The sequence below is a fragment of the Microcaecilia unicolor genome, chromosome 8, assembly GCF_901765095.1.
Source record: "Microcaecilia unicolor chromosome 8, aMicUni1.1, whole genome shotgun sequence".
In the NCBI taxonomy this organism is placed as follows: Eukaryota; Metazoa; Chordata; class Amphibia; order Gymnophiona; family Siphonopidae; genus Microcaecilia; species Microcaecilia unicolor.
Window position 1 is genome coordinate 61,066,097 of NC_044038.1, and position 13,348 is coordinate 61,079,444.

The 13,348-nt window shown below is 43.2% G+C and overlaps 1 protein-coding gene across 1 annotated transcript in view; it reads right to left on the reverse strand.

The window, feature by feature from the left end:
• LOC115476253 (glucagon receptor-like) overlaps positions 1-10,679 on the reverse strand; it is a 93,025-nt gene extending 82,346 nt beyond the window's left edge. Inside the window, exon 1 of the mRNA XM_030212527.1 lies at positions 10,597-10,679. The gene's annotated coding sequence lies outside the window, so the exon portion shown is untranslated. The remainder of the gene's footprint in view (positions 1-10,596) is intronic.
• Positions 10,680-13,348: the final 2,669 nt, after the last annotated feature.

Below are 13,348 nucleotides of genomic sequence, written 5' to 3' on the forward strand. Positions count from 1 at the left end.
CTCTAAATCCCCTGGAGCTGCTTCCTTTTACCAAGATTTCTGTTCATTACTGAACGAATTCTTAGAAATGGTCAGAAGATGCAGAAAAACTCATTAGTACTTGAACAGAAAGCGCTGCCACCTAATTGAGTAATTTAGCTATGCAGAGGCAATCAAATTAAACTCATTACACCTTTACAACTAAGCTCATATTTCCTTCATCTACTGTCGTTTGCTTTTAAGATAAATAGGAAAAGCTGTAATTATGTTCACATGTTCTCTCTTTTTGCTCCTCAGATATAATTTTCTCTCAGAACTGAATCTTTTCTCATCAGAATTCTCCTTATAGAGCCTGCAAACTCTTTCGAATTTGCTCTTTTGCTTCAATTTCCCACTGGACAGGATAAATCACCTGATTTCAAAATACCTTATTAATACAGCACATAACAGTTAAAATCAATCACCTTCTCAGTTGTTCCAGTTCATGCTGCTAAGGATATATCCCAGCTACCAGTCCATTTTTAACACCAGCCTAAGTTTTTAACTAACTTAAATTTTCAAAAGTTGGATGTACACGGACGTCTTATCTAAGTCAAGTTTTGCTTTCTCTTTGATACTCTAGAGCATGACATACAATGCTTAGGGTAAGTTCTCTCCAAACAGAAGTTAAAATAACATTTATGTTTCAAAATTTTTATTCAAAGAAATCAGATAACAGAAAAATTGACAAGTAAACATTATCAAAGAACTATTCAATGTAACGTTTTTAGAAAGAACCAAAAAAGAAAAAAAATTAAACTTCCCACCCCTGACCCATCCAACCCCCCCTTCCTTCCTTAATTAACATTTTATAAATACCAGGAGGCTTTATTCTTATACCTCCCAGTACTGCATATCTCGATTCCAGTTATAAATGCAAAGAGTTCAAAATAAAGCTTTGTGTTTTAAGAGCCAGAGTTTGAATATATACTTCCCAGATAGTGAAAAACAATTTCCTGCACTTAAAGTTAAAATTTGCCCCTCCTCATTTCTAATAGCATTAAATTATGAAATTGTTAGGGTTTTTTACTAAGCTGTGGTAGCATTTTTGGCATACGCTAAATACTAGAGATGCCCATATATTCCTAGGGTGTCTCTAGTATTTAGCACATGCTAATAACGCTACCACAGTTTAGTGAAAGACCCCTGAATGCACCATTGCCCAAAGGATAGAGGTTCAGCCTGCACCCACTTTTGCAGAATACATTTTTTCCCTGCAGTACTTGCCTTCCTCACCAAAAGCTGTGCAATTTTTCCTGAGATTTTTAGTGAGGCACTTTTATCAATTCCTGTTGGTGAATAAAGTATATTTTGGTCAATTATTTTTACTAAATAATTAAGCAGACGTTTCCAGAAAATATTTATAGGCTAACAGCTCCACACTGCATGTGAAAAGGTTACCGGTGACCCCTGAAATTTTACCCAAGTAGTAGGAATTAAGGGGCCCTTTTACTAAGCCGCGTAGGCGCCTACGAACCGCCAATGCGCACCAATTTGGAACTCCTGCCCGGCTACTGTGTGGCCCAGGCGGTATTTTCATTTTTTATGAGTATCCACTACGCACGCTGACGATTACCGCCCACTTAACGCATGAGGCCTTATCACTAAGTGAATCGGTGGCAGTAAGGTCTCAGACCCAGAATGGACACGTGCCATTTTTTATTTTGCAGCATGTCCATTTTCAGCAAAAAAAAAAAAGGCGGAGGAAGTGACAACATCAAGCAGCATGGCCGCTTAGAAGCAGAGCTCCTGCTTCCCCACAGAAATAAAGAATAATAAAATTAAGCCAAGCGCGCTCGGCAAGAGAAAACCACGAGCAGATGTTAGCGGACTTGCTTGGGATCGCAACGAACGAGAGTGTGAAAGTGGCGGTGGTAGACTTATCCCACTTTGCCTTCCCTAGAGGAGTGCCGGTGAGAGGAAACAAGATGGCGGAGATCTGCAAACTCAAAGACTCGGCGGGCACAGAGAAATCTCAACAAGCGGAGCTATCGCCAATGCAACAAATCTCAGAGAGACCTGGAGAAGGGCTCCCCTCGGATTTACAAACATGGCTACAAGAGATCAGCTCCAACTTGAAAGCCCTTCGAACCGATGTGGCAACACTTGGATTGGACCTGAGGGGAGAGATCTGAGAGCTGGCCGGCCGAATAGAAGAAATAGAATCACATGTGGAGGCACACAGCGAAGCGTTGGGAACCCTAGACCAACAAATAGCTGAAATGTGCGACGAGCAGCAATACCTACTTGACAAAATGGAGGACCTAGAACATCGGGGTCGCCGTAATAATCTGCGATTCCAGGGTCTCCTGGAAACATCAACATACCAAGATTGTGAAGAAGTGATTCAAAAACTGGTCAGTGTGTTGCTCTCAGCGAATGGCGACACAGTGGAGAGCGAGACCATTCAGTTGGAAAGAGCGCATAGGGCGCTGAGCCCAGCACGAAACAACAGGCCTAAAGATATTATAGCTTGCTTTATCAGCTTTAAATTTAAGGAACAGGTCCTGAGAATAGCACGCCAAAATCCTGGTTTTAAATGGGAGTCTTAGTCTATAGAAATATACCAGGACTTGGCCGCAGAGACCTTAAAGCACAGAGGAGAACTAAGACCTTTCACAAGGCACTTAAGAGATCTTAAAATTCAATATCAGTGGCAACACCCTTTCGCTCTGGCCTTTTACAAAGATGGGAAAATGTACCAGGTGAAATCTTTGGTGGAGGCACGTGAGGCCTGACAAGAAACCAATGTTGCGCAAGAGCAGGCGAAGGCCGGACCGGGGAAGAAGAGCACTCCACGAGCCCCTCCGCTGGTGGCAAAGAGTGGGCAAGGGCCCACGACGACTCCAATGGCAACAATCAGGAGTCCAGATTACCTGAGAGATATTTGCAATGAAATTAGAAAGTCCTGTGGCTTATGATATAGAAGGTCAGCAAGATTTCTGTGTACGGACCTGATCTTTATATTAGAGACGTTGTTAAAAAGAGCTTGAAACAAGCTGTTTCTGTGGGGTGAGTAGTAAGCGGGTTAACTGCTCCTTCCTTCCTAATTAGACACTCAATGTTAAAACACGGGGTGTCAAAAATCGCAGTGGGGGGATATGAGGAAGGGGGAGGGATTATGGTAAGGGAAATGGGGCTGGGGGGGCAGAGAAGCTATGAAGCCATAATCCGGATGAGGGAGAATGGACACGAGTTGGGGGCGGGGGGAAACTGGATGCGGGAATGGAGAAGCAAAGTAAAATTATTTTAAGATGGCTGAAATAAAATGGTTAATATTAAATGTTAGAGGGCTAAACATCCCCAGAAAGAGGCAGCTGCTGTTCCGAGAGTTACTTAAACTCCAAATAGATGTCGTGCTGGTGCAGGAAACCCATCTTCAGCCTAGGCATGAGCGATTATGTCAGCATAGGCAATATCCTATTATTCATTTTGCATCTAATGTTGATAACACCAAAAGCAAGGGGGTCCTAATAGCACTTAATGGCTCTAAACTATGGGACATAAAGAAAGTCATAAGAGATAAAAGAGGGAGATATTTACTAATGATTTTAGCCTTGGCGGGAAAGACCTACACTGTAATAAATGTATATGGGCCAAATACTAATCATGGGGAATTTCTCTTGGAGCTAGATCACTTACTTGCTAGAAATGTTGAGGGATCCCTATTGATAGGGGGTGAGTTCAACCTTACCATGCATCCACAGCTAGATAATTCATCGCCCAATATAAGCTACTCGAGACAAGATAGATGCAAGCTTCAGGAACTCATAACACGTTGGCAATTAATAGACTTATGGCATAGGGATAACCCCACCTTGCGTAGCTACACATACTTTTCATCAGTACACCAGTCATCCTCTAGAATAGACATGTGGTTGGGAGATGCCTCACTTTGGGGCTTGATTGGGGCTCATCAGATACTGCCTCGCATATGGTCCGACCACTCACCAGTGGTACTACAGCTACATAGTCTGCACCCAAGTAGGGTAACACGTACCTGGCATCTAGATGATGCGCTTAGCGGATCCAGCCAACCTATCTAGCTTGGAACAGCAAATCAAAGAATATATTTCTTTTAACGATAATGGGGAGGTCTTTCCCTATGGGAAGGTCTCAAGGCAGTAATGTGGGGTCACCTAATAGCCCTAAGATCACAGATCTGGAAAACACACTCGGCTAAGGAAAAAGAGCTGTGTAAACAATTAGCAGACATTGAACAGAGGCTGCATCAGGGAAGCAATCCATTAGCACCAGATCTACAGGACCAGGACCAGGCCCAGGGGCTGCGTGTTAAATTGCAAGATCTTGAACTAGCAGACCTTTCAGAAAAACTGGAGAGGGTGCACCAGGCTAATTTTGAATTTGGTAATAAGGCTAGTTGACTACTAGCACATAAGCTTAAACAACACATAAATAGGAATGGGATTGGGGGACTTCAGGACGAGAAAGGGACATTGCAGTCAGACCCTGAATATCTGGAAGCAGCTTTTAGGGGGTATTATGAAAAGCTGTACACCCCAGAGACCACCCATAGCCAAGAGGATATATTAAAAAAAAAGGCCTTTTTTGCAGGCGTGCTGAAAAATGGATCTGCATGCTTCCAAAACACACATCTACACTAGCGCAGGCCATTTTTCAGCACACCTTAGTAAAAGGACCCCTAAATTACTCATATAAAATGCTTGCTTTTGGGTAGCATAACCCCGAAGTAAAACTCTGAATTGACATTCACACATATCAGCAGCATAAAATATCAGCAGTGTACCCTCAATAATGCATGTAAAGCCGATTATCAAGGCAGTATCCAAATCCGGTTCCCATCTAGTCAAAAGCTCAGAATGGTCAACTGTACTTGATTTTTGGATAAGCCTTGTATATAATTCAGAAATAGCCTATCCTTGGAGCCTTTAAATTTTTTATTATATTGCGACCGAAGGCTGTCTCTTGGTAAAGACTGAACATAATGCATCAATCAATAATGAGCAAAAAAATCAGTGGAGAGAGCAAAAGTGGTCTGCAGAATATGAGAAAATGTCATAACAGTCCCCCCTTTAACTAAGATGTGTTCTAGATGAGAAATTCCTCCTGTCTCCTCAGCCTCCTCAGCACGATCGTATAGCTGCTGTAGTTCTTAATCTAAGGTGGCCTCAACTGCTGTGGTTACCTCTGCAGTAATTTCCAAAGTCCATGCCGAGCTTATGGATGGGCTAGGTTGAGAGCATGGGTTTGCCATCTTTGTTTCTGCAGCACGCAGTTTGTCCCGATCTTTCTTAGCTGATTTAAAGGCCATTTGATGCCCAAAATGTCAGGAGAAATTCCAGTATTGAAGCCCAGCTCTTCCCCATTAACCCCCGGATTCTATATAGTGTGCTTAGATTTAGGTGCCAAAATTGGCGCAGATTCTATAGCACCGTGCATAACTTAATTGGCTTAACAAGCTAATGAGCGTTGATAACAGCACTTAACAAGCAATAATGAACACTAATTGGCACTATTTAGAATTTAGGCGCACAACTTGCTAAGCGTATTCTGTAACGATGTGCAGCAAACTTCGAACTTGCGCAGGCAAAAAGGGACATGTTTATGGGCAGGGAAATGGGCGTTTCATGGGCCTTCCCAAATTTAGGCACCTAGTTAAAGAATATGGCCCAGTGTGACTAAATCTACACTCTGAGATTTACACCAGGTTTTCATTGGCGTAAATGGATGCACCCAGATATCGGCACTGAAATATCAACTAAGCATATCCTATAATCGGTGCCTAGATGCCGATTCTAGAATACGTTTAGTCAGCACTGATATTTTTAGGCACTGTATATAGAATCTCCTCCTAAATGCCTACGAGTTAAGTCAAATAAAAGAAGTGGTAAATTTAGTGGTGAGATAGGGGCACAGAGGAGCTTTGCTTTTCAGCTTCCACTCTGTTCCATCACGTCACGCCACGTCAAAAATAAAATTTAAAAAACTGTTTTCAACAGATTAAAAATTAGCTTAAACAAGCACTATTTTTTTTTTTGGTGCACCAGCTCCTTTTACTATCAATGCAATGAGAACTTGGGCTGGAATCTAGCACTATGAGCTCTCACTTGCAAATACCCAGGAATTATTTTCCCCTATTTTATATCTCTCCCCTCACCCCCAAATATGATTATTGCAGCAATAAGCCTCAATTGGGGCCATTCCAGAGCTAATTCTACCCATTGAAATCAACTCTGCAGCAGGTCCCACAATTCAATCCTTGGAAGCTGTGCAATATATCCACCAGATGTCGCCCTTAAGTACTGATCATACTTCTCTCTCTCTCTCTCTCTCTCCCCCCCCCCCCCCCCCCCCCCCCGGGAAGCCTGGAGGCTACCTCTGTAGCATCTCTAGCCCAAGCCAACCAAAAGAGCAGGCGATCTGACACAGGGATTAAACTACATATCCTCTGCATAGCAGCGCACAAGATTTACTACCTAATCCACCAGACCAGTTCAGCACGTGCAAGAATTCTCCCAAGAAGGTAATTCTCAAAAGCATCTTCTTGGGTAAAACATGATCCATAGAAACAGACTATTATAAACCTTGTTGATATATAGGCAGAGTTGCCAAGTTACTCAGCTCCAGGAGGGAGACAGTTTGGCCAGTCCTGCTTCTGAACTTACATCTCAAAGCTGTATGTCATTTGCAGTCCTATTGAAATCAGTACTGCAGATCCCATAATGCTTCACAATGGAGTTGTCAGTAATCCAGGACTGGCCTAAACTCTTCCTCCTGGAACTGGGTAACTTGGCAGTTCTGTATGTAAATATAGTTATGTGTATACAGTCTCAGAAATGCCAAGTTACCCAGATCCAGGCTGGAAACCTTTTGGCAGTGGTGTGCTGGAGCAGGCTCTCCCAGGCTCGCAAGAGCCGGTTGTTAAGTTTTTAAGAATTTTGGGAGCTGGTTGTTAAAGTAGGGCCCTCCAAGGCTACTTTAACAACTGGCTCCCAAAATGTGGGCTTGGGCCCCCTGCTGAATTATCTTTTACTTTGCTGGTGGGGATGCTGAGCCCTGCCAGCCAAGTAAATAGACTACTGCTGCTCCCCGCTCCTTGTTTCCAGCTCTGGGCAGTAGGCTGGGACTTCTCGAGCATGTGAGAGAAGTTCCAGCATGCTGCTCAGAGCAAGACGTTGGGAGTGGTGGCAGTCCATTTATTGGCTGCCAGCAAAGGTATGCCTAGTGTGCCCGCATGAAGGGAGGGAGGAGAGAGAGGCAAGTGTTGCTCCCCCACCCCCGGCCACCCCTGGCCCTTCCAACTGCAGAGCTGGCTACGTCCGGAGAAAGAGCCTGTTGTTAAAACTTTACTAGCACACTCCTGCCTTTTGGCCAGTCCTGGTTTTGAACTGACATCCTAAATCAGAGTGGGATTTACAGTGCTGGATCCTGCCCATTGAAATCAGTGCTGCAAGTCTCCAAATCCACCAGACCAGTTCAGCACATGTGCAAGAAATACCCAGTGTACCTGAATGTAACTCACCTTGAGCTACAAAAAAAAAAGGTGTGAGCAAAATTCAAATAAATAAAATTAATTAAAAAAAATAATGCACCAGGATAGGGTGGTCAGAAATTCAACACTGTCCCCAAATCTCCAGCCTGGAACTGAATAACTTGGTATCTCTGCTGTTTATATACATGTAATTACCTCGACTAAAGACAGATGGAGATGCAGCTGGGGAGGTCTGCAGTGTATGCATGCAGAGTAATCCTGACAATATGTGTGTGGTAAAGAGCAGGTGGAAATGTAAGAATATAAGTTTCCTAGGGTAAAGCACATGCGTACTTTAGCTTTGAATATTCACAGAAACCCACACAGGGAAAAATATACACATATGGTTTACATGTGTGTGCAGTTAAGCAATTACCTCTATGTCCACTGATTCTATAACCAGATGCCCGCATTTATGCATTAATTTATAGAATGCTAGAACTTATGCAGTGGAGTGTATGCCTGTGTGCATAAGTGCTAGCAGGGTGTTTAAATGCTGTTCTGTAAGCGTGCGCATAAGCGGCATATCCCAATGTTTCTCAAGCTGGTGCCTCCATTGTATGCAAATCTCTTTCATGATATTCATTGTGGATATCCTGAAAACCTGACTGGCAAGAGGGTACTCCAGGACCAACTTGAGAAACATTGGCATAGCGCATGAATGCAAGGGGGCGTATACATGGGCAGAGCTCCCAAATGCATGTATCTAGTTCCACGTGCTCTTGCTGCATTTTTTCAACCACAGTTATGCCAGGTGCATGGTTGGTGTAACTGTGGGTATATAATTGTTAGGCACATAAATGCCAAATTACACTTAGAATCTGGGCATCTACATATAGAACAGGCAGCATCGGGGCACCTAAAATAAGAGGCCCAGTTATAGAATTGATTATGGTGTCTGAGTCTGTGCTCTCCTGTATGCGAGGAGTACATTAATGAATAAAGAAGTGGGCTGGCAACCAGGGATGCCCAGTTCAGATCCCAGAGATGCCAAGTTACCCTGTTCCAGGCTGGAGATTTGGGCAGTCCTGGATTTCTGACTGTCCCCTCCTGGTGCTTTCAATTTACTTATTTACAATATTTTATTTACAATATTTATAGTCTGCACAATCTAAATATTCTTGGTAGATTGCAAGTAAAACAATCAGGTACTACAAATCCCACAACGCTTGGGATATAATTTAAAAACCAGAACAGATTATAAAGTCTCTAACCTGGAAGAACTGTGTAACTTGGCCTCTCTGAAATCCCCTATAGCTCCTTGTGATCTTGGGTAACTCACTTAACCCTCCATTGCCTCAGATACAACTTAAGATTACAAAGGAGGAAAACACCTCCTGTACCTGCATGGGCATAGTTTAAGCTGCAGCAGCATCTCTCTTTCTCTCCTTCTGCACCACCACAGCACTGGAGTCTTCCATTCTTTCTCTCATTCCAGCTCCACAGCACACCGTATCGCTCCCCCCGAGTCCTCCAATCCCCCCAGCTGCCAGCAGCCTCAACAAGAAGCAGTATGCATGCTGGCTTTAGACCTGCCCCTGAAGCCTTTCTTTCTCCTTCAACTTCCTGTTCCCACGTAGGTGGGAAGCTATAGGAGAGAGAAGGGTTCCGGGACAGGTCTAAAGCAGCATGTGCACTGCTTTCTTACTGAGGCTGCCGGCGGCTGAGGGAATTAGAAGACTGGGGGTGGGGGTGATACCGGGCGCCATGGGGCTGGAAGGAGAAAAAGAACTGTAAGACTCTAGTGCTGTGGTGGTGGCGGTGGTGATGGCAGCAGTGGGGGGAGGGGGAGAGACTGGAAGGAGAGTGAGAGAGATGGGGTGGGCACGGGCAGGGAAGAGAAAAAATGAGACCACCGGGGAGGGGAGTAAGAGAAAGAGATGGAGAAGGATAAGTAGTAGTGGTAGTAGTATAGAAGAAGCAGAAGATTGATGGGACTAGGGGGTGTGAGGGGCTGTGGGGTAGGGGGAGGGAGAGGGGGCAGAAGATGAATGGAACTAAGGGTGTGGGGGAGAGAGAGGGAGCCGAAGATGGATGGCAGTAGAGGGTGTGGGTGGGGGGGAGGGAGAAGGAGCAGAAGATGGATGGACAAGAGAGTCGTGGGTGGGGGGAGGGAGAAGGAGCAGAAGATGGATGGGACTAGAGAGTGTGGGTGGGGGGAGAGAGAAGGAGCAGAAGATGGATGTGACTAGGGGGTGGGAGGGAGAAGGAGCCGAAGATGGATGGCAGTAGAGGGTGTGGGTGGGGGGAGGGAGAAGGAGCAGAAGATGGATGGGACAAGAGAGTGTGGGTGGGGGGGAGGGAGAAGGAGCAGAAGATGGATGGGACTAGAGAGTGTGGCTGGGGGGAGAGAGAAGGAGCAGAAGATGGATGTGACTAGGGGGTGGGAGGGAGAAGGAGCAGAAGATGGATGGGACAAGAGAGTGTGGGTGGGGGGAGGGAGAAGGAGCAGAAGATGGATGGGACAAGAGAGTGTGGGTGGGGGGAGGGAGAAGGAGCAGAAGATGGATGCAAGTAGGGGTGTTAGGGGAAGGGGAACAGAGCAGAACATGAGTGGGACTTGGTGATTGAATGGGAAAGGGAGATGACAAGAGGAGAGAAGAAATGGAAAAGCCAACCTGGAAAAGAATTTAGAAGACTGACACATAGAAAGTGGAAGAGAGTAGGACCAGCCCAATCAGAAAAATAAACATTGAGATGTGCCTGCTTTGTGAAATGTGCATTTATTTATTTGTTTTGTGTTTTGCAGAGTACAGGAGAAAAAAAAACATTTCTGTTTCTGTCTTCAGTATTGCCCTGCTTCTAGAATCTGGCTTTCTTGGGTAGAGGGGAGGGGGGGGGGGGTCTCCATTTCAGTTTTTGTCTGAATGTTTTTTTTTGTGGTCCCCTATATATATATATATGGCATCATATTCAGTGTTTTAGGTTTTTGTGTGTGTGTTTTGAATAACTATAATGGATATGTATAAGATGTATGTATGCAAATCAATATGCTAATGTGCCACGCCCCACCCTTTCCCCCACCCAAATGAAACAACACCCATGTGTACCCGAATGTAACTCACCTGGAGCTAAAACTGCAAAAGGTATGAGCTAAATTCAAAATCCCTTCCTTGAAGTTGTGTCCATACCATGCATTACACACCACTCTTCTTCACCTGCAGGGAAGACCAAAGTCAGACACAATAAATAATTGTAGAAGCCTCAACTAAGCAGCAGATGCTGTAATTGATTGATTTACAGGTATGGTGCCTTATTTTTGCAGGCTTAATTCTTATGACTACTGTAGAAACGTGACAGATTTCAAATACTATCAATTTTGACAATCAGATGCCATATTAGATTAAATTTATTATTATCTTTTAGTGAACAAACCCCTCGGACTCCAAGGACCGTCCCCCAATAGGTTTTCCCAGCGACTGCTACTTGCTAATATCAGCTTACTTAAATCAACAGTGACACCAGAATTGTTCAGTACCAACATACTTTTATCTTGCCTGTTTCTCTTTTGATTTTGTTCCAAAGCTACTTTTATTGTCCAAATATAAGAAGGTAAAATATAAAGCAGATACTATTCTAAAACACCAGAGGAACTTGACACATCCCAATGTGTACATCCTTACTAAAATCCGCCTCAAAAGGTTTTGCACCATCATATTGTACTAACATTATAAGCTTCATATCGATGTTATTTGAATGTTCTAATACATTGCCTGTTAAGGGCTTTCATTTGTATTGTTCTGACATTGTAAGTAATATAAATGTTTCCTCGTGTTGTCTATTATGATGTCTCAGGCAATATCTGTGACCTTTTGTGTTTCTCTCCTTGGTATAACAGACAGCCTTGAACCTGTAACCCTAAGAATAGCTCCCTGGAAAAACTGGTGCATCTAACTCAGAGGATCACAAGTTCAAAGGCTGGATGTTGTACCAAGGGGAGAATCACAAATATTGCCTGTCTATTATGATGTATCATTTGTACCCTGCTGACATTTATTGTATTTCTATTATAAGACTGTTCTACCCTGCAGTTTATTTCTGACACTGCCTCATGTTGTTCTTATTATTAGAATTTAATTTGCCTCTTTGATATTTATGCTCATATTTAGTTATTTTTGTTATCATTATGCTATTAACAAAATTGAAAGTTTTATATCAAGCTGTACCTACTGTACACTGCCTTAGGCGAATAAAAGAGGTTCATAATTTCCAATCAATAAACACATAAAGAAAGACTTGAAGTATATTTGCACTTTGGCTATAATTCCCTTCACTGAGTTTACTCTCTATGATCCCTTGATTTACAATTTAGCAGTCCTGCAACCACCATGGCCAGTTTCAAAATTGCAATTTCAGTAACCACCAGATATAGCCATTTAAAAACCCTGTATTGAGGTATCAAAAGAAGACCATGCACTGCTACAGCAGAAACTTCTGCCTGAAATCTGAGACATTTTATTTTTCAACAGGATGGAACTCCAGGGCATGGAGCTCACAAAACAGTTGAGCTCTTAATTAAAGAAATCCCAGACTTCACTGAGCCAACAGCTTGGCCTCCAAACAATCCAGATCTAAATCCAGTTGATTACAAAATCTGGTGCACAATGGAAGAGAAAATATTACAAAACAAAAGTAACAGGTGTCTAAGAGCTATGCCAATGAATATTAGATGCCTGGAACAAACTTGACCAGCGAGTAATAGATGAAGTTATCGGTCAAGTAGCGTCGAAGACACTGTGAATGTGTCAAGGTTGAAAGAGGATACCTTGAACACAAATTATGAATTTAACTCAGAACCCCCCCCCCCCCATTATACTAATGTATTTTCAAAGGTAATGCTAAATGTTTAAACAATTGCAAAGTATTTTGAAACTATGTAAGAGGTCCCATTTTTTTCTAGATATCAGGTATGTTATATTACATCATATGCTATGAGTTTATCTTATTGGGCAGTCTATTCAGTAATATCACAGGCAGACTTGAACTAATTGCAGATATTGCTGACCTTCTCCCATAGTCTTCAAAATATTCATACTATCTTTATTCAAAGTTGCATAGTCACTTTTGGAAAGCACACAGTCCGTCACCCATGTGCTGTACAATCCTGAGCCAGAGAGCAAAGAACGTGTGACATCAGGGCAGGCAAATTTCCTAGAAAATACCTGGTTGTTGTCCTCAGCTAAAGTTATAAACTCGCTTATCCCGGGTCAACTGAATAAAATGATCTGGTACAGGTTTAGTTACATTGCACGACTGACTTTCTTAAGGAAACAGGTCAGCAAGTCAGAACTACAAACACATCTCTGCAAAAGGGGAAACATCTGGACTGCTTGATTGGAAACCCCACTTACAGCAGCAGGGCAGAAATAAAGCCTGGGGCTTCTCTTGCAACCTCATTCATCATTTGCAACTCTAAAAAATGTACCCTGCACTTATCTCTTTCTACAAGTTTCAACCTATGTGAGTGGAATACTACCAGTTCCACAGTTCCCAGTGAAATCCAAGGGAAATATCCGTGTTCCCAGTACAAGAGCAACTGTTCAAAGTCCTAATGCTTTTGGAGGCATAGGCTAGTGGTTAGTGCAGCAGAGTTTGATCCTGGGGACCTGGGTTCAGTTCCTACTGCAGCTCCTTGTGGCTCTGGGCAAGTCACTTAACCCTCCATTGCCCTTGGTACAAATAAGTACCTGTATATACTATGTAAATCGCTTTGAATGTAGTTGGAAAAACCACAGAAAGGCAGTATATCAAGTCCCATCCCCCCCCCCTCAATTTCCTCTGGAAATAGTTTCTGTTTTAAGATCATTATGGTTAGGA